The 23,809-nt window shown below is 36.3% G+C and overlaps 1 protein-coding gene across 1 annotated transcript in view; it reads right to left on the bottom strand.

Moving 5' to 3' along the window:
- GASK1B (golgi associated kinase 1B) overlaps positions 1–23,809 on the bottom strand; it is a 170,650-nt gene that overhangs the window by 122,891 nt on the left and 23,950 nt on the right. The window lies entirely within an intron of this gene.

Raw genomic sequence — 23,809 nt, forward strand, 5'->3', positions numbered from 1 at the left:
ATGTCTCTTGTAATCTAGACATGATTATAGTTCGTCTTCGAAAAATGGTGACTTCTCATCATTTCAGTATGATTTTTGTAGTTAATTCCCCATTGTTAATTAGATTGGAGTTTTTATAAAGAGTATATATTTGCCTAAGATGTTTCTTTGGGGAGCCAAATCAGTAATTGGTCCTTCTCTCCATGTTTTATAAAAATGTGAAATAATTATTTTGTTCATTGAGGCCTGTTGGATATACTGAGTTGAGTAGGTATATCCATCTGCTCTCTGCTCTTAATAGAGCAGTTTCAAGATCTCCTCCTCTTATCCCTAGGCTCACTTTTTCTATGCCACAACAAACCAAATCTTCTTGTTTTGAGTTGTGGTATTCCAAGAAGTGTGTTGCTACAGTAGTGATGGATTTTCCATCCAGTTTGTCCTTTCTTGCATTCTTGATGTTCCTTAGATGTTCCATTACTCTGGTTCTTAATTTTCTGGTCGTCATGCCGACATAGTATTTGTCACATGTGCATTGAAGTACATAGATTATCCCTTCGCTCTGGCAACTGATATATCTCCTAATTTTATGTATTGTGCCAAAACGATCTATGATGTTCGTGGTTTTCTTGATGTATTTACAAGTGCTGCAGTTTCCACATTTGTGACTTCCTGGATTAAATGCAGTTTTTGTTTTCTTTGGTTGGAAATGACTACTGGTTAGTAGGTCTTTTAGATTTTTGGTTCGTCTGTAACTTATAGCAGGTTTGTTTCCTAAGCATCTTTTCAGTGTGGGATCAGTCATTAAAATATCCCAGTGTTTTGATATAATTTGTACTATTTGCGAGGTTTGTGAATTATATGTAAGGACCAACCTAGGTTTATTATCATTAGTTTTGGTCTTTTTTTGTAATAGTTCTTGTCTTTTTGTTCTCTGGGCTCTATATTTGGCTTGTTTGATCTTCCTTTTACTGTAGCCTCTTTCTATTAGCCAGGAGGACCCTTGTTTGGCTCGTATTTGAAATGTGGTATCTTCCGAGCAGTTTCTCCTGGTTCTGAGAAATTCACCCGTTGGTAAACCTCGGATGGTGCCTGGTGCATGCACACTTGTACTGTGTAGGATGCTATTGGTTGCTGTATGTTTTCTATACAGATCTGTTTGGATGTTGCCTTCAGGATCTTTTTTGATGGTAAGGTCTAAGAAATTTATTTCACTTTGGCTTGCTTCATAAGTAAGTTTAATGTTCAAGTTGTTCCTATTCAATATATTTAAGAATGTCAGAAGTTCTTCTTGGGTTCCTTCCCAGATGAAGAAGATGTCATCTATGTACCTTATCCACATGGGTATAAGGTCTGTGTATAGATTGTTTGTATCAGAGAAAACTTCTTCTGCCTCCCACCATCCTAAAAAGAGATTGGCATAGGTCGGGGCACAGGCAGTGCCCATGGCAGTGCCCCGGACCTGTAAATAGTGTTGGTTATCGAAGATGAATGTATTGTTGGTTAATACAAATTCCAGTAGATTAAGGATGAAATCGTCATGTGGTTTGCCCTCTTCAGATTTTTGTTCTAGGAAGTAGCGGACTGCTTGTAAACCATCCTTATGTTGAATTGATGTATATAATGACTCAACATCCGTTGTTACCAGCCATGTTGATTTGTTCAAAGAGATGTTGTTGAGTCTCTGAAGGACCTGCATGGTATCTTGAACGTATGAGGGGAGCTCTGCAACATAGTCTCTTAAGCGAAAGTCTATATATTCGCTTGCTCTTTCAGTGAGGCAGCCTATACCGGAGACAATAGGTCTTCCTGGTGGGGTTTCTTGATTCTTATGGATCTTCGGTATTAGGTAGAATGTTGCCGTCTTTGGTTTTGTTACCGTCAGATATTTTTTCTCTTTTTCATTGATAACCCCTTCATATGCGGCTTCCATGATCAACTTATTGTATTTCTTGTGGATGTTAGTGGTTGGATTATTGAACAATTTCACATAGCAGCTTGTATCTTTCAGTTGTTTGTATACTTCTTTTAGGTATAGTGTCAGGGGCCAAATTACAATGTTGCCACCCTTATCTGAGTTTCTAATGACAACTTCATCCCAATGTTGCATCTCTTGTAATGCTTGTCTCTCTTTGTAGGTTAGATTATTGATCTTGGGAGGTATGTTCAAACTAGTGATTTCATTGCAGACCATCTCATTGAATATGTCCAATTGGGGGGCATTTACATTTTGCGGTACAAAGGTAGATTTGTTATGGATTTTGTTTCTCCATTTTTTGTTCGTGCTTGGATCATTTTCATCCAATAAACTCTGTAAGTCTTGAATTGTTTGGATTTCCTCTGAATTCCAGCCCCATTCTGGTTCTTTATCTGTAAAGAATTTTTTTAGGAGTAGTTTACGTATGTACAGTTGAATGTCTTTTACGACTTCGAATTTATCTATTGTTTGTGATGGACAGAATGAAAGTCCCTTTGACAATAAACAGATATGGCTTTCTGAAAGTTGGATGTCTGATAAATTGATAACCCTTAGTGATTCAGACATATTTGGGAGAATGGACTGGGGGTCCTCTTGTATTGATTCCCATTCTTCTGGTGGTTCGATTGTTGGAATGTCCTCCCTCTGGCCGGCTTTTTGTTTTTTCCTCCCCCCTCTTCTGGTTTGTCTTCTTCCCCGCCTGATTCTAAAAAATCCTTCCTCTTGTTACGGCTGGATGATCGTGGGGCTAATGTTGATGTTCTATTGGGGATGGGAGTGGCTGTACCTGAGCTGCCTTCCTCTCCATCTGTGTCTGATACGTCACTCTCCACAATGGTTACCTTTGGGTTTTTGTTTGGCTGTCTGTAGAATGATCTGTTACGCCATTTATATACTCTGTTGTTACTGAAGTCATTGATATCTCTGTTTAATTTGCCTTGTTTGGTGTTTTTTAGTTCTAATTCATATCTGTCCAGTTCTTTCTGATAGGTTTTGTATGATTTTTCAAATTCTGAGTTATCTTGAAATTGTTTCAGTATTTCATTCTGTTCTTTTATTTTAGCTTCCAATAGGTCATATTCTGATTGGTCATTTTTCATGAGTATCTTCATTAGTTTGGTAGAACATTCTGAGAGTGCTTCCTCCCATTCTATACTGAGTTGTTGATTTTTAAATTCGTATGCCGGGAATAACTGAATTCTTAGACCTCTGGGTATGAGTTTCTTTTGGATGTATTTCTCGAAAAAATGGCGATTCCACCATACTTTATCTTGTTTAAACATGGTCTTATGTAATTCTCTAAGGGCTCCATCTAATGAAGTTACTGTGTTCTGTGGTTTAGAGATATTGCCATCCTCAAAGATTTCTTCTAGATCAGCTGCTCTTTTCTGCTGTCTATTTTGTCTATCTAGGTCCCATGGAAATGCCATATTCGTGGTTATTTTTGTGGAGGTCGGTGTGCTCTATTGCTCGAGAATTCTGGATAACCCAGATAGCTAAGACTATTGGAAACGAGTTTGAGCAATGGCACTACACTCAGACACACTCCCCAGTATTTCTATAGTGGTCAATACTTTTTCGTTAATATGAAATTAATCTATGCTGTTAGAGGGAGGGGTGCTACCGCACAACAATAGCATACAAACAAAAAGTGGAGGTGATAGAGTCACTTCCACAAAAGAATGCGGTTTTAGCACTCACTGTCTTAACCTCATGTGCGGCGTTTACTTCCAGAGTTTAAAACTTAACTTTTATTAGTTTAGTTAAAATAATTGGAGAAGGGGGAAAAAAGAAGGGGGAAACATAAACGATTAAAAACCTAGGATAAAGTAGTCTTGTATAGATTGTGTTATATGCAATAATCTATGTAAATAGGCCTTTGGGGTATGATAGCCCAGATAATTATATTACAGTATAATCTATACAGAAATCTCTGCGGTACACCGGTTTAATTCTATAAGACTGAGTTGATGTAGTGTAGGTTATTATAACAATACCCAGTAGAGAGTTACTTAAGCTCAGTTTGGTAGCACGGATGTCTTGTACAAAAAGAAATCAGTTAAATACTGATACAATATGTTTATGTATAAATATTGTTGTCATCCATCCTCTGAGACTTTAATTTATTTGAAATGATCTCTTACATATAGGATAATCTACACACAAAATGCTGGTTGTCTAGTGTAGGAAACGATAAATGTATTAGAGTACAGGGCTACTAAAATTCTCTAGAATATCTGAGATAAGATAGTTGCTGGTATTATTCTTCAGTTGTTTATTATTGTATCAATATAAGTCACTTAACAGGGGCTGTATTGTTGCTACTGCTATTTTTCCTTGCACTCTCTTTTATGTTTACTTATCATAGGGTTAATGTCAAGTAAATTGGTTTGTATGTATTATAGTATCCCAATGCCTCATATGTAGTTGCGTTTGACCCTCTGGTCTAAAGTGGTTTTGTGTTGAGAATAAGCTAGGATATAGTGTAATCAAGCTATTATTCTTTCAAGTTTACATATATCTTACTCAATTCTATTTCGTAATAGCTAAGTGTATATTAGAGAAGCCCTAGCTATTCTGTATTTTCACGTCAACTAGTGATGTGCTATTCAGCATACAAGGTAACTTTATTTTTGTAAGGCAGGGATTTAGTTACTATTCCTGTGCAAATCCCAATACACTGTTAAATAGTGTTATTGGTTATTGGTATGATTAAATCAGAATATTGTGGTGTAATAGTACCACTACACAGCGTAGAATATACAGGTCTTGTTTTGTGCATAAGTTGTGATTTCTGAACTTCATTAAAGTTTTAACAGTGCTGCTTACAATATTGTGCAGCACCTGAAGTGATTGTTATAGTGAGTTATACTTTACTGAGTTCGAATTCCCTTAGCATAGATAGTATCACTTTAATGCATTCACAGTTAACATTTCATAACATTAAACATAAAAGGTAACTTTATTTTTGTGAAGCAGAAATTTAGTTACTATTATTGTGCAAACCCCAATACACTGTTAAATAGTGTTATTGGTTGTTGGTATGGTTAAATCAGAATATTGTGGTGTAATAGTACCACTGCACAGTGTGAAATATATAGGTCTGTATTTTATGCATCAGTTGTGATTTCTGAACTTCATTAAAGTTTTAACAGTACTGTTTATAATGTTATGCAGCGCCTGAAGTGATTGTTATAGTGAGTTATACTTTACTGAGTTCGAATTCTCTGAGTATAGATAGTATCACTTTAATGTATTCACAGTTAACATTTCAGATGTAAAATTCTGTTCCCCAAACGAACCGTAATGTGGTTAATTTTAATTTATTTAGGCAGCAATCGTGTGCCTGCAGGGAGCTCGCTATATGTAACTCAATACTCTGTTACTATTTGCGCTTTAGTACACTTATGTAATATAATAGCTCTTGTTGTAACTATAATTTTATTGTACACAAAATAGTATCACGCTACCAGCGTGTAGTTTGTTATGTTGGTCTGTTATTGTGAATCTATCTCATAATTCTTAGTCTGAATTAGCAGTTATCTATGCTATTATTGGCTATGTTTGTAGTCTAAATTAGCCCAGTTACCCTTATAGATACCCCATATCATCTTTAACCATCTTGTAACCATTAGTCGTCAATATGTTACTAGTAAGTTATAAAAGGTTATGACTTTAGGTTACTGGTATAGACGGTATTAGTTAATGAGTATCCCTTTCAAAAGTTTCCTAAGTCGTGTACCACGCTGACAACCTATTGGTACCGGTGGGCCCCAATAATCGTAACCGACTACTTCTTCCTAATTTTTAAAAAAAGAGCTTAACAATGCTCTATCTCTACACCTAACGCGTTTCACCCGTATAGGGCTTTATCAAAGGCGGCGGGCCGCCCGTCTCTGAGAAATTTAAACCCGGTATGAACCGGAAGTTCCGCCTTAGAAATTTTCTGATTCGGCAAATCTATCTGTCAATCAAGTCCTCATTTTTTCTGGTTGTGGGTCCCGGATGTTGTTAAGGAGGATTTGAATATGTCGGCTTAAGGTGGAATGTATTGAAATAAAGTCAATTTGATGTACGTGTGTTGTTATGTATGTACATAGATTTGACAATCCATTCCGATATACTACCATCCATGACAAATTAGTTTAATTGTATCTTGAACAATTTATATTCCTTCAATGTAATAATATATATGTCTCTTTATATTGAGCTGTATGTAGCCAGATTGTGATGAGGTCCTCGGATCGTATATCCTTTTCCATGTTTATAGTCTATGGATGAGGGTACCAGTTTAAAGATTGACTAGTTGAGTGACATCCTCACTCATATCTTGAGATGACCGTATCTGTATAGGTTCTTTACTTGTTTGTGAGTCCTCAGTATTTTACTAAAATTTTATATTTAGATAAAGAGATCTTGAGTGGCTAATCAAATAATGATTTTAAATGTGATATCACTTATTCAGATGTGTGATGTTCTCGTACTTGCTTCAAGTGTTTTGAGAGATTTATATCAGGGAAATAGTTGCTAAAATGGAATAGGAGTGAGTAACAAGAGAAATTGTGTTACGACAAGAGAATTAATGATTTTCTATATTTTTGATTTTTTATATTTTTTAATTTGTATATATGTGCTTTTTTATATATATCCCATAATTGTCCTTGTTCTATGAAGACATATGACTAGTGATTTCATGTGAAATAATAAATAATGAAAAGTGTGCTGACCATATGTGCTATTAATGGCATGATGTTTTGGTGATTAGATGTGAATGGTGCACAGTGTGATGTGTCTTAAGCACATCACTAGTTGACGTGAAAATACAGAATAGCTAGGGCTTCTCTAATATACACTTAGCTATTATGAAATAGAATTGAGTAAGATATATGTAAACTTGAAAGAATAATAGCTTGATTACACTATATCCTAGCTTATTCTCAACACAAAACCACTTTAGACCAGAGGGTCAAACGCAACTACATATGAGGCATTGGGATACTATAATACATACAAACCAATTTACTTGACATTAACCCTATGATAAGTAAACATAAAAGAGAGTGCAAGGAAAAATAGCAGTAGCAACAATACAGCCCCTGTTAAGTGACTTATATTGATACAATAATAAACAACTGAAGAATAATACCAGCAACTATCTTATCTCAGATATTCTAGAGAATTTTAGTAGCCCTGTACTCTAATACATTTATCGTTTCCTACACTAGACAACCAGCATTTTGTGTGTAGATTATCCTATATGTAAGAGATCATTTCAAATAAATTAAAGTCTCAGAGGATGGATGACAACAATATTTATACATAAACATATTGTATCAGTATTTAACTGATTTCTTTTTGTACAAGACATCCGTGCTACCAAACTGAGCTTAAGTAACTCTCTACTGGGTATTGTTATAATAACCTACACTACATCAACTCAGTCTTATAGAATTAAACCGGTGTACCGCAGAGATTTCTGTATAGATTATACTGTAATATAATTATCTGGGCTATCATACCCCAAAGGCCTATTTACATAGATTATTGCATATAACACAATCTATACAAGACTACTTTATCCTAGGTTTTTAATCGTTTATGTTTCCCCCTTCTTTTTTCCCCCTTCTCCAATTATTTTAACTAAACTAATAAAAGTTAAGTTTTAAACTCTGGAAGTAAACGCCGCACATGAGGTTAAGACAGTGAGTGCTAAAACCGCATTCTTTTGTGGAAGTGACTCTATCACCTCCACTTTTTGTTTGTATGCTATTGTTGTGCGGTAGCACCCCTCCCTCTAACAGCATAGATTAATTTCATATTAACGAAAAAGTATTGACCACTATAGAAATACTGGGGAGTGTGTCTGAGTGTAGTGCCATTGCTCAAACTCGTTTCCAATAGTCTTAGCTATCTGGGTTATCCAGAATTCTCGAGCAATAGAGCACACCGACCTCCACAAAAATAACCACGAATATGGCATTTCCATGGGACCTAGATAGACAAAATAGACAGCAGAAAAGAGCAGCTGATCTAGAAGAAATCTTTGAGGATGGCAATATCTCTAAACCACAGAACACAGTAACTTCATTAGATGGAGCCCTTAGAGAATTACATAAGACCATGTTTAAACAAGATAAAGTATGGTGGAATCGCCATTTTTTCGAGAAATACATCCAAAAGAAACTCATACCCAGAGGTCTAAGAATTCAGTTATTCCCGGCATACGAATTTAAAAATCAACAACTCAGTATAGAATGGGAGGAAGCACTCTCAGAATGTTCTACCAAACTAATGAAGATACTCATGAAAAATGACCAATCAGAATATGACCTATTGGAAGCTAAAATAAAAGAACAGAATGAAATACTGAAACAATTTCAAGATAACTCAGAATTTGAAAAATCATACAAAACCTATCAGAAAGAACTGGACAGATATGAATTAGAACTAAAAAACACCAAACAAGGCAAATTAAACAGAGATATCAATGACTTCAGTAACAACAGAGTATATAAATGGCGTAACAGATCATTCTACAGACAGCCAAACAAAAACCCAAAGGTAACCATTGTGGAGAGTGACGTATCAGACACAGATGGAGAGGAAGGCAGCTCAGGTACAGCCACTCCCATCCCCAATAGAACATCAACATTAGCCCCACGATCATCCAGCCGTAACAAGAGGAAGGATTTTTTAGAATCAGGCGGGGAAGAAGACAAACCAGAAGAGGGGGGAGGAAAAAACAAAAAGCCGGCCAGAGGGAGGACATTCCAACAATCGAACCACCAGAAGAATGGGAATCAATACAAGAGGACCCCCAGTCCATTCTCCCAAATATGTCTGAATCACTAAGGGTTATCAATTTATCAGACATCCAACTTTCAGAAAGCCATATCTGTTTATTGTCAAAGGGACTTTCATTCTGTCCATCACAAACAATAGATAAATTCGAAGTCGTAAAAGACATTCAACTGTACATACGTAAACTACTCCTAAAAAAATTCTTTACAGATAAAGAACCAGAATGGGGCTGGAATTCAGAGGAAATCCAAACAATTCAAGACTTACAGAGTTTATTGGATGAAAATGATCCAAGCACGAACAAAAAATGGAGAAACAAAATCCATAACAAATCTACCTTTGTACCGCAAAATGTAAATGCCCCCCAATTGGACATATTCAATGAGATGGTCTGCAATGAAATCACTAGTTTGAACATACCTCCCAAGATCAATAATCTAACCTACAAAGAGAGACAAGCATTACAAGAGATGCAACATTGGGATGAAGTTGTCATTAGAAACTCAGATAAGGGTGGCAACATTGTAATTTGGCCCCTGACACTATACCTAAAAGAAGTATACAAACAACTGAAAGATACAAGCTGCTATGTGAAATTGTTCAATAATCCAACCACTAACATCCATAAGAAATACAATAAGTTGATCATGGAAGCCGCATATGAAGGGGTTATCAATGAAAAAGAGAAAAAATATCTGACGGTAACAAAACCAAAGACGGCAACATTCTACCTAATACCGAAGATCCATAAGAATCAAGAAACCCCACCAGGAAGACCTATTGTCTCCGGTATAGGCTGCCTCACTGAAAGAGCAAGCGAATATATAGACTTTCGCTTAAGAGACTATGTTGCAGAGCTCCCCTCATACGTTCAAGATACCATGCAGGTCCTTCAGAGACTCAACAACATCTCTTTGAACAAATCAACATGGCTGGTAACAACGGATGTTGAGTCATTATATACATCAATTCAACATAAGGATGGTTTACAAGCAGTCCGCTACTTCCTAGAACAAAAATCTGAAGAGGGCAAACCACATGACGATTTCATCCTTAATCTACTGGAATTTGTATTAACCAACAATACATTCATCTTCGATAACCAACACTATTTACAGGTCCGGGGCACTGCCATGGGCACTGCCTGTGCCCCGACCTATGCCAATCTCTTTTTAGGATGGTGGGAGGCAGAAGAAGTTTTCTCTGATACAAACAATCTATACACAGACCTTATACCCATGTGGATAAGGTACATAGATGACATCTTCTTCATCTGGGAAGGAACCCAAGAAGAACTTCTGACATTCTTAAATATATTGAATAGGAACAACTTGAACATTAAACTTACTTATGAAGCAAGCCAAAGTGAAATAAATTTCTTAGACCTTACCATCAAAAAAGATCCTGAAGGCAACATCCAAACAGATCTGTATAGAAAACATACAGCAACCAATAGCATCCTACACAGTACAAGTGCGCATGCACCAGGCACCATCCGAGGTTTACCAACGGGTGAATTTCTCAGAACCAGGAGAAACTGCTCGGAAGATACCACATTTCAAATACGAGCCAAACAAGTGTCCTCCCGGCTAATAGAAAGAGGCTACAGTAAAAGGAAGATCAAACAAGCCAAATATAGAGCCCAGAGAACAAAAAGACAAGAACTATTACAAAAAAAGACCAAAACTAATGATAATAAACCTAGGTTGGTCCTTACATATAATTCACAAACCTCGCAAATAGTACAAATTATATCAAAACACTGGGATATTTTAATGACTGATCCCACACTGAAAAGATGCTTAGGAAACAAACCTGCTATAAGTTACAGACGAACCAAAAATCTAAAAGACCTACTAACCAGTAGTCATTTCCAACCAAAGAAAACAAAAACTGCATTTAATCCAGGAAGTCACAAATGTGGAAACTGCAGCACTTGTAAATACATCAAGAAAACCACGAACATCATAGATCGTTTTGGCACAATACATAAAATTAGGAGATATATCAGTTGCCAGAGCGAAGGGATAATCTATGTACTTCAATGCACATGTGACAAATACTATGTCGGCATGACGACCAGAAAATTAAGAACCAGAGTAATGGAACATCTAAGGAACATCAAGAATGCAAGAAAGGACAAACTGGATGGAAAATCCATCACTACTGTAGCAACACACTTCTTGGAATACCACAACTCAAAACAAGAAGATTTGGTTTGTTGTGGCATAGAAAAAGTGAGCCTAGGGATAAGAGGAGGAGATCTTGAAACTGCTCTATTAAGAGCAGAGAGCAGATGGATATACCTACTCAACTCAGTATATCCAACAGGCCTCAATGAACAAAATAATTATTTCACATTTTTATAAAACATGGAGAGAAGGACCAATTACTGATTTGGCTCCCCAAAGAAACATCTTAGGCAAATATATACTCTTTATAAAAACTCCAATCTAATTAACAATGGGGAATTAACTACAAAAATCATACTGAAATGATGAGAAGTCACCATTTTTCGAAGACGAACTATAATCATGTCTAGATTACAAGAGACATTAATATAAAACAACATACTACCAGGAGTGAGATTAAAATGAGAGTTATCACGTTAATTGGATCGAATAAAAATTCACAGAAGATACCTTATGGAGATAAAAAACTTTTAAGCATAAGGACAACAAATTGAGAACGGTGACACCTTGCACCAAACCAACACCCATCGGTTAATTTTTCTATAAGCAACCCCCACTTAGGGAACATTTGGTATATTAAATCACTATCACAAATTTCCTATGCTACACAAGTATAGGAATTTTACTTTCCCTTTTCTTTAAACAAAAACTGGAGCATAATAATTTTGTCATCACTCTATAACACTGTATTATCCATCTACTATGGGATATACACTCTCTCCACAACACTTTGAGACACATAACACCCACTATTATAAATTAATAAACATCTTTCAAATAAACATTGTCACTCACTTCACTAATCACTTAGAAAATACTTTTTGACACTTTGTATGTTGATTTTGCCATTACATGGGATTTGGGTTTATTTATTTACTTTTTGAAGATTTCTATTTGTTTAAGACACATCACACTGTGCACCATTCACATCTAATCACCAAAACATCATGCCATTAATAGCACATATGGTCAGCACACTTTTCATTATTTATTATTTCACATGAAATCACTAGTCATATGTCTTCATAGAACAAGGACAATTATGGGATATATATAAAAAAGCACATATATACAAATTAAAAAATATAAAAAATCAAAAATATAGAAAATCATTAATTCTCTTGTCATAACACAATTTCTCTTGTTACTCACTCCTATTCCATTTTAGCAACTATTTCCCTGATATAAATCTCTCAAAACACTTGAAGCAAGTACGAGAACATCACACATCTGAATAAGTGATATCACATTTAAAATCATTATTTGATTAGCCACTCAAGATCTCTTTATCTAAATATAAAATTTTAGTAAAATACTGAGGACTCACAAACAAGTAAAGAACCTATACAGATACGGTCATCTCAAGATATGAGTGAGGATGTCACTCAACTAGTCAATCTTTAAACTGGTACCCTCATCCATAGACTATAAACATGGAAAAGGATATACGATCCGAGGACCTCATCACAATCTGGCTACATACAGCTCAATATAAAGAGACATATATATTATTACATTGAAGGAATATAAATTGTTCAAGATACAATTAAACTAATTTGTCATGGATGGTAGTATATCGGAATGGATTGTCAAATCTATGTACATACATAACAACACACGTACATCAAATTGACTTTATTTCAATACATTCCACCTTAAGCCGACATATTCAAATCCTCCTTAACAACATCCGGGACCCACAACCAGAAAAAATGAGGACTTGATTGACAGATAGATTTGCCGAATCAGAAAATTTCTAAGGCGGAACTTCCGGTTCATACCGGGTTTAAATTTCTCAGAGACGGGCGGCCCGCCGCCTTTGATAAAGCCCTATACGGGCGAAACGCGTTAGGTGTAGAGATAGAGCATTGTTAAGCTCTTTTTTTAAAAATTAGGAAGAAGTAGTCGGTTACGATTATTGGGGCCCACCGGTACCAATAGGTTGTCAGCGTGGTACACGACTTAGGAAACTTTTGAAAGGGATACTCATTAACTAATACCGTCTATACCAGTAACCTAAAGTCATAACCTTTTATAACTTACTAGTAACATATTGACGACTAATGGTTACAAGATGGTTAAAGATGATATGGGGTATCTATAAGGGTAACTGGGCTAATTTAGACTACAAACATAGCCAATAATAGCATAGATAACTGCTAATTCAGACTAAGAATTATGAGATAGATTCACAATAACAGACCAACATAACAAACTACACGCTGGTAGCGTGATACTATTTTGTGTACAATAAAATTATAGTTACAACAAGAGCTATTATATTACATAAGTGTACTAAAGCGCAAATAGTAACAGAGTATTGAGTTACATATAGCGAGCTCCCTGCAGGCACACGATTGCTGCCTAAATAAATTAAAATTAACCACATTACGGTTCGTTTGGGGAACAGAATTTTACATCTGAAATGTTAACTGTGAATACATTAAAGTGATACTATCTATACTCAGAGAATTCGAACTCAGTAAAGTATAACTCACTATAACAATCACTTCAGGCGCTGCATAACATTATAAACAGTACTGTTAAAACTTTAATGAAGTTCAGAAATCACAACTGATGCATAAAATACAGACCTATATATTTCACACTGTGCAGTGGTACTATTACACCACAATATTCTGATTTAACCATACCAACAACAAATAACACTATTTAACAGTGTATTGGGGTTTGCACAATAATAGTAACTAAATTTCTGCTTCACAAAAATAAAGTTACCTTTTATGTTTAATGTTATGAAATGTTAACTGTGAATGCATTAAAGTGATACTATCTATGCTAAGGGAATTCGAACTCAGTAAAGTATAACTCACTATAACAATCACTTCAGGTGCTGCACAATATTGTAAGCAGCACTGTTAAAACTTTAATGAAGTTCAGAAATCACAACTTATGCACAAAACAAGACCTGTATATTCTACACTGTGTAGTGGTACTATTACACCACAATATTCTGATTTAATCATACCAATAACCAATAACACTATTTAACAGTGTATTGGGATTTGCACAGGAATAGTAACTAAATCCCTGCCTTACAAAAATAAAGTTACCTTGTATGCTGAATAGCACATCACTAGTTGACGTGAAAATACAGAATAGCTAGGGCTTCTCTAATATACACTTAGCTATTACGAAATAGAATTGAGTAAGATATATGTAAACTTGAAAGAATAATAGCTTGATTACACTATATCCTAGCTTATTCTCAACACAAAACCACTTTAGACCAGAGGGTCAAACGCAACTACATATGAGGCATTGGGATACTATAATACATACAAACCAATTTACTTGACATTAACCCTATGATAAGTAAACATAAAAGAGAGTGCAAGGAAAAATAGCAGTAGCAACAATACAGCCCCTGTTAAGTGACTTATATTGATACAATAATAAACAACTGAAGAATAATACCAGCAACTATCTTATCTCAGATATTCTAGAGAATTTTAGTAGCCCTGTACTCTAATACATTTATCGTTTCCTACACTAGACAACCAGCATTTTGTGTGTAGATTATCCTATATGTAAGAGATCATTTCAAATAAATTAAAGTCTCAGAGGATGGATGACAACAATATTTATACATAAACATATTGTATCAGTATTTAACTGATTTCTTTTTGTACAAGACATCCGTGCTACCAAACTGAGCTTAAGTAACTCTCTACTGGGTATTGTTATAATAACCTACACTACATCAACTCAGTCTTATAGAATTAAACCGGTGTACCGCAGAGATTTCTGTATAGATTATACTGTAATATAATTATCTGGGCTATCATACCCCAAAGGCCTATTTACATAGATTATTGCATATAACACAATCTATACAAGACTACTTTATCCTAGGTTTTTAATCGTTTATGTTTCCCCCTTCTTTTTTCCCCCTTCTCCAATTATTTTAACTAAACTAATAAAAGTTAAGTTTTAAACTCTGGAAGTAAACGCCGCACATGAGGTTAAGACAGTGAGTGCTAAAACCGCATTCTTTTGTGGAAGTGACTCTATCACCTCCACTTTTTGTTTGAGCGCTATTTTGAACTTGCGTGCAATCCCGCCCCCTGCACATGAACAGGCAATCATGCGCGGGCAGGAACTGTCAATCTCCCCGGCCAGACTAGACCGTGGAGATTGAATTTCTCCACCTCTAAGGTGGTGAAAGGTTTGGAAAGCAGCGTTCTGATGACCGCTGCTTGTTAAATACGGCGATCAGGTTCTCTTGTGAGAACCTGCAGCCGTAGGGGCTCAAAGGCTAACGAAAGCCTTTTGATAACTCGACCCCTTAGAGTGAAACAACATAAAATAATATTTCCAGTAATTTAACACTTCCTCTAGAGAGCTTGGAATTTATTTTGCAGACTTCAGAACCCTGAACATAAAAAACTGCCAAAAAAGTGAAGGGATTCTGTAATATATAGTATGTCTCTGAGAAAAAAACATTTTAAAGACTATGCCCCAGGACTGCAAAACAATACAATTACATAGTAGATGAGGTTGAAAAAAAGACAGAAGTCCACCAATTCAACCTATACAAATCTTAATATACAATCTATACAAATCATTTAACACAAGCAATCATATCCCTGAATTTTGTTTCAAGCCAGAAATGTATCCAAACCATATTTAAATGTATCTAAGGTATTGACATTTACTACCTACTTGTTAATGAGTTCCACAATTTGATTGTTCTTTCAGTGAAAAAACATTTACGTTGCTGGAGATTAAATCTCCTTTCTTCCAGCCTTAAATTGTGACCTCTTGTCACAAACTATTTTCTTGGAATAAACAGAGCTTTCCCCATCTCTGTATATGGGCCTTGTATATATTTACATAAAGTAATCATGTCACCTCTCAGGCACCTTTTTTCTAGAGAAAACAGACCCAGTTTGGCTAGACTCTCCTCATAGCTTAAATTATCCATTCCCCTTGTTAGTTTTGCGGCCCTTCTCTAAACTTTTTCCAAGTCTGCAATGTCTTATTTTTTTTTAGATTGGTCCCCAGAACTTCACTCAATACTCAAGGTCTTACTAGAGATTTATATAGTGACATAATTATGCTTTCCTCATTTGAATCAATGCTAGTATCTTATTAGCCTTAGAAGCCACTGCCCTGCATTGTGTACCCATCTTTTTGTCCACCCATAATGTATAATCTATTTACTACTTCACTGACAATTCAGACTGTAGTCAATCTTATTGTGCCCCCTTTGATGGATGCCAAAGGGGGCGCCATATGATTGGTTACAGCCTGAATCGTCAGTGAAGTAGGAAAAAGACTATCAGTTAGCAGCGGAGGAACAGTAAGAAATAGGAAAACATGAAATGGCAATTCATTAAAAAAAATAACGTTTCCAAAGCCTTTCATGAATGAAAGTCCATATGTTTTAGATTATGATTACAAATATTGTAACCTAAAAAGGTAATGTTTACCTGTCCCTATAATCTAGCTCTTATTTTTTTTAAGCATTTATGTAATGAAAAGCTTAATTGCTGATACATACAATGAATATATAAAAAAATAGTTTTAGGACCATTTTAAACAAATTAAGAATTGCTTGCTGATTTCAACAATTTGTGTACATAAGTAAGCATACATGACTTTCCTTCTCTCTCATTATTTCCTTTATAAATACTGTATTGCTTTGTGATCACTGATGGAAATAAAAACAGTGAACTCTCACCATGGAGAAAAATCCTGCTCACAGAGGTACCGAACTAACGTATAGTACAATGGCATTGTGTCAGTGTCCTGTTAGAAATACAAAAGAGATAAAAGAACGGCGTCTCCTAGTGTAGCCAATAAAAAAATAATCATAGGAGATAAATGGTAAACACAATATCCAAAGGCAAAGATAATGCCTAGACGAGCAAGCTGAGAACTCTCACAGGCCCATTTATCAAGCTCCGTATGGAGCTTGAAGGGCCGTGTTTCTGGCGAGTCTTCAGACTCGCCAGAAACACAAGTTATGAAGCAGCGGTCTAAAGACCGCTGCTTCATAACCCTGTCCGCCTGCTCTGAGCAGGCGGACAGGAACCGCCGGAAATCAACCCGATCGAATACGATCGGGTTGATTGACAGCTCCCTGCTGGCGGCCGATTGGCCGCGAGTCAGCAGGGGGCGGCGTTGCACCAGCAGCTCTTGTGAGCTGCTGGTGCAATGTTAAATGTGGAGAGCGTATTGCTCTCCGCATTTAGCGAGGTCTTGCGGACCTGATCCGCAGTGTCGGATCAGGTCCGCAAGCCCTTTGATAAATGGGCCCCCATATATATATATTATCTATCTTCTATCATCTTGTGTAAATACTGTCTACAAGATCCGTATTGTATTAAATTAGAATCTCATGCCTTATGTATATTTTGAGAGTCCCCTATTGAGATCTATATACACGCATCAGGTTATATTTTTACAGGTATCGTGTTTGTTACATATGATGGTTTTTTTGTATTTTGTATTGTGATTGAACAACTGTATTATATATGAATCTATTAACACTAAGTCCTAATTTTTTGGTATCTCAAAGTTTCTAACTGTTATCATGCAAATGGTTAATTAACACGACATCTGGTGGGTTGGGATTTGAACTTACTAGCGTAATGCATTCTAACAACCAGGAATAACCATAAACAATGATGGAGGCATTTTCTAACAGCCAGGAATAACCATAAACAATGATGGGGGCATTACTGTTGTTATTATGTTTAATTCATTTTAAAATATTAGAGCAATTAGGATTAAGAAATGAGTAAATCATACAAGGTTAATGGTACACTTAAGGGTGCTTCTGTGCTTAAAGTGAATGTCAATTTTGATGCTAAAGTGCCCGTTTTTTAAAAATTCGATTAAAAACAGGGGCACTTTAATTCATCAAAATTTACATTTCACTCCTGTTGTGAAAAAAAAACTTACCTTTTAAACTTGACAGCAGCATCAGCTTCCTCCACCCGTCGCAAAGCCTCTTCCTGGGTCTAAAATTAGGAATCTGGCTTCCTCCAATCACGGCGTTGAATCAGACACTGATTCCCCCTGGGGGGAAGCCGTGATTGGAGGATGACCTATCCATCATTTCTGATGTCAGAAATGGCTTGCAACAACCGGAGGAAGCTGGAGCTGCTGTCAAGTTTAAAAGGTAAGGTTTTTTTTCCCAACAGGAGTGAAATGTAAATTTTGATGAATTAAAGTGCCCCTGTTTTAATTGAATTTTTAAAAACCGGGCACCTTAGCATCAAAATTGACATTCACTTTAACCTCTACTGGAACACACAGTGTGATATTGATACTTGGTAGCAACCACAGCAAATTCCTTCAAATTAGTCAACCTCAGTTTGTAGAGTAATTGATCATGTTTTACTTCTTACAGATTCATTATTATTAAAAGTTAACTATTGTCTAACTTTTCTGTGAAGCATGAAAGGATGTCATACTTTTACCTCTAGAAAACACACATTTTCTATTACGCTCTCTGCAGCAATATTTGACCATTCATAACATTACAGATTTATAGAAATGTTTAAAAAGATCTACAATACACATTCATATGGGTCGAGCCATACATAGATTTTGCAAGCTATTAAAAAATTCAACCAAAAGATGAGATACTTGTCTGCACACATATAGTACAAATCAGAGAGCAGAGGGGCTTTCTAACCACAGCATATGTAGCCACTGGAAAAATCCCCCACTCCTTTTCCTGGTGGCTTGGCTGCTCAATATAACAACTCAATAGCTTGCCCTGTTCAAGCTCACATAAATGAACTACACATACAGCTTACACCTTTGTCTAATCTCCATGGTAACTATAGCTGCTTTCCTGATAAGGTGAGTATACAAACTTCACGTGATTTCTATCATTAGATACACTGTGGTCCATGCAACTTGATATAATAGGGAACACTCTTCTGACCTACTACACTCTATGTGATAGGGGGTCTGTTCTCCAGCAACCATGGGGTTAACTTCTCAGTTGCGTCTTCCTAAAATCTTATAAGCCAATCCTACTTCTCCCCCAACTCTTAGTGCTTCTTTCTGCAAGGTTCTTGTGTAGTCCAAAAAACAGCCACCCTTACCCCTCAGCCACTACATGCATCACTTCATATATTGCTTGCATTAGAATTAGAAAAAACATGCATATAGGGAGGAGATGCAGATGTGCCCCAGGTACACATGTTTCTTCTCCTACATGTAAACAGCTGGTGGCCTTACAGGGAGTGCAGAATTATTAGGCAAGTTGTATTTTTGAGGATTAATTTTATTATTGAACAACAACCATGTTCTCAATGAACCCAAAAAACTCATTAATATTAAAGCTGAATATTTTTGGAAGTAGTTTTTAGTTTGTTTTTAGTTTTAGCTATTTTAGGGGGATATCTGTGTGTGCAGGTGACTATTACTGTGCATAATTATTAGGCAACTTAACAAAAAACAAATATATACCCATTTCAATTATTTATTTTTACCAGTGAAACCAATATAACATCTCAACATTCACAAATATACATTTCTGACATTCAAAAACAAAACAAAAACAAATCAGTGACCAATATAGCCACATTTCTTTGCAAGGACACTCAAAAGCCTGCCATCCATGGATTCTGTCAGTGTTTTGATCTGTTCACCATCAACATTGCGTGCAGCAGCAACCACAGCCTCCCAGACACTGTTCAGAGAGGTGTACTGTTTTCCTTCCTTGTAAATCTCAAATTTGATGATGGACCACAGGTTCTCAATGGGGTTCAGATCAGGTGAACAAGGAGGCCATGTCATTAGATTTTCTTCTTTTATACCCTTTCTTGCCAGCCACGCTGTGGAGTACTTAGACACGTGTGATGGAGCATTGTCCTGCATGAAAATCATGTTTTTCTTGAAGGATGCAGACTTCTTCCTGTACCACTGCTTGAAGAAGGTGTCTTCCAGAAACTGGCAGTAGGACTGGGAGTTGAGCTTGTCTCCATCCTCAACCCGAAAAGGCCCCACAAGCTCATCTTTGATGATACCAGCCCAAACCAGTACTCCACCTCCACCTTGCTGGCGTCTGAGTCGGACTGGAGCTCTCTGCCCTTTACCAATCCAGCCACGGGCCCATCCATCTTGCCCATCAAGACTCACTCTCATTTCATCAGTCCATAAAACCTTAGAAAAATCAGTCTTGAGATATTTCTTGGCCCAGTCTTGACGTTTCAGCTTGTGTGTCTTGTTCAGTGGTGGTCGTCTTTCAGCCTTTCTTACCTTGGCCATGTCTCTGAGTATTGCACACCTTGTGCTTTTGGGCACTCCAGTGATGTTGCAGCTCTGAAATATGGCCAAACTGGTGGCAAGTGGCATCTTGGCAGCTGCACGCTTGACTTTTCTCAGTTCATGGGCAGTTATTTTGCGCCTTGGTTTTTCCACACGCTTCTTGCGACCCTGTTGACTATTTTGAATGAAACGCTTGATTGTTCGATGATCACGCTTCAGAAGCTTTGCAATTTTAAGAGTGCTGCATCCCTCTGCAAGATATCTCACTATTTTTGACTTTTCTGAGCCTGTCAAGTCCTTCTTTTGACCCATTTTGCCAAAGGAAAGGAAGTTGCCTAATAATTATGCACACCTGATATAGGGTGTTGATGTCATTAGACCACACCCCTTCTCATTACAGAGATGCACATCACCTAATATGCTTAATTGGTAGTAGGCTTTCGAGCCTATACAGCTTGGAGTAAGACAACATGCATAAAGAGGATGATGTGGTCAAAATACTCATTTGCCTAATAATTCTGCACTCCCTGTAGTTCATGTTTTTTTGGCCATTGGCTTGCTGTTCAAACCTTAGGGAAATAAATAACATTGAGTCAATTGCTGCTCTGCTCAGCTTCTCCATGGAAACATAGAAATCTAAGAGGCACTTGAATTCTTCTTGAGTTGAAAAACACTGCTACTCTACACAGTTCTGACACTCATGTTCCACTCATTTCATAATTCATAATTATCACTACCACAGTCACATTTGATATCAACACTTTTGCTGTTGGTGCACTATAGGTGAAAAATATGTGTCCATTTAGCTAAGAGGCCAAATATGTAGACTTCTGAGTAAAATAAGTCATTTGTTTATATATAATAGAAGAGCAGCTTAGCCTATAAGAATTAGTGATACACAATTCTACAATAGAAATTGGACAGCTTCCCATTAATCATTATTTATTAAAGCAAGAAGGAAAATATTAAAAGCTTAAACACATTGGCATTCTTTATATTTTCATGCACTTTTTATATTTACTTAAGGCTAGGGTAGATAGGTATCCAGTATTTAACCATGCAGTATGGTATGTAACTGTATATTCAGCAAAATATCTGTAAAATATCTGGATACAACTAAGTTCCCACGGGAATAGGGCCCTCAACCCCCCCCCCTGTATTTGTCTATAAAACTTTGTATTTTATTGTATTGTTTCTCCATTGTACTGTTATCCTTGTACCCATGTACAGCGCTGCGGAATCTGTTGGCGCTTTATAAATAAAGAATAATAATAAAGTTGTATCTAAGGTTTGAGGAAGGCACAATTTGTATCAGATTTCAGAGCCATGGGTCTGTTGTGAAGTCTGGGTATTTAACTGTAAGGGGATTCAATGTCATGGGGCTGATCTGAGGTTTAATATGGTCATATGACTAACAGAAACTACAAGGCCATGGTGACTAATCTGTGGCCTTTTTGCAACCACACTGTCTACTTTCCCCTGACTAACTGTTGGTCTTTCAGCATTTTTGTAGAAAACAGCTGGGAATCCTTTACCCTGTTTTGAACATTTGAGTTATAACTGAAAATCCTGTCTTCGTTTTTGCCCTCGAACATCCATGTTTTTGAAAAGACATACTGTATGTATTTATTACTTCAAATACCAAGTGTATTTTATTAATGTACTTCTTGCATAGAACTATGTGTTTAATACATGGGATTATACACATGGTTTAAGTATGTACTGGTAATCCAGAGCAGAGATAAACAGAGATGGTGACACAATCAGGGGCAGCCTAAGTGTGTAGCTGTCAATTTAAAAAAACAACAACAACTGTATGGCCTATATAAATGGAGCATGTACAAAACATTTATGCAAAGAAAAATCTAGTGTATAATTCCCCTTTAGGTATTTACAAATCAGTAGCAGTTAAATGATAGGCCCTTTGAAAAGCTTAGTTGAATCAATTACCTAAGTATCCTTTGATGTTGCTAGATAGAATCAAATGTAAATAAACTGAGCCAGCCAATACTTGCAATAGCAAAAATTCTTCTAATAAATGTTCCAGTGACCTTCACACATATATTGTGCATGTCTTGTGTCCCCCTCATTCAAACATCACCCTTGCTCAGAGAGTAGGCAGTAGTTTGTATAAGGCAAATTGAATGCCACTTCTAATTCTCTGAGCAGGCGCAGTGTTTGAAAGGGTGCACAGGGCATTGCTGCATATGTGCGTATGTCACTGTAAAAGTAATCGTTTTTACTAGACGCATTTATGCTAATGTAAGTATATTGCAAAAATGATTTCATTTAAATCTAAAATGCACTCATTGACATTTACAATTTGCTGATTTAGTCCCTATAAGTATGAAGGCATTGCTCTGTCTCTGTGGAGTAAGTGGAACACATACACACATTTTAAATGTATTTTATAGCAAAAGAAGCCAACATATATAATGAATGTTTATTGCAATAAAATTTTTCTTTAATTAAACATTTTACTGCGTCATTAACCATTGAGATGGATGTCCCTTTAATAGGAACACAAACAATATTATCACCTTGTTAATGTACTGTAACGGTAACTTGTCACAACCGTATGTCTTAAAATAATGGCAATAAGTGAATGTTTTAATTCCAGGGACCATGTGTGCTTATTAAGTCACGATTTTTTTGGAGTATTATTTTAACCAACTGTCAGTATTTACTGTTTTTAGCTTAACATTTTTGTTTTATACAGAACATTCAGTATCCAATTTTAAACGTTTCTTGGAAAAACAGCATGAACTTCCTAAATAAATAGATGCTCCTACAGAGTCTTCAGTGTTCCCCTGTCTTCAAGAGACTATGCACAGCTGTTGTACAGCACACAATTCTCTAGACACATCCTGAGCTGTACAAATTCTGTTACCTATTTAGTCATGGACGATAAGTTATAGTAGAAAATCATGATGTGATGACACTTCCTAATTTAAAACATGCATATAAAATCATTCTGTTGTGCACAAATAACACTCCCTAATTAATACATAAACATTCATTGTAGAATCCTCTTTTTGGCCATTCTTTTACTAATGTTTTACAGGCTTGTGAAATCATTAGTTGACATTATTACAGGAGGTAGGGTAAATGTATGCAATTTCCGCAACTAAGGGAACTATTTACATGTCATTACAGAGATTTATGCCCCAACTAAAGTAGTAACTAACAATCTTCCGGGCCTAGATTACAAGTGGAGCGATACATTTTAATCACTCATGAGCGCTAATTGCGCTCAAGGTAAAAAAAATACCACTCTAAAGTTAGCACTGGTATTACAAGTTGAAAGTAAAAAGACACAAGCGAAAGACTCAGGCGCAATAACTTATATCCCTCTCCCCATAGACTTCTATAGGGCATGCTAAAGAAAGCCTTTTCTATTTATTGCTCGGTGCTAACCAGAAACTGCACTAAAGTCGAAGGTGTGTTAGGATACCCTCTATAAAAATATTCAATCCAGCCATTCTTCTGTATATAAATGAGAATACTTTATTCAGAAAATGAGTAAAAACTGCTGCATTAAAATAAAAAGAGGTGAGGACAGTGGTCCAAGTCTTAGCCTCCATTCATATGAAGGTGAGTTATT

This window comes from Bombina bombina, chromosome 2, assembly GCF_027579735.1.
Source record: "Bombina bombina isolate aBomBom1 chromosome 2, aBomBom1.pri, whole genome shotgun sequence".
Lineage (NCBI taxonomy): Eukaryota > Metazoa > Chordata > Amphibia > Anura > Bombinatoridae > Bombina > Bombina bombina.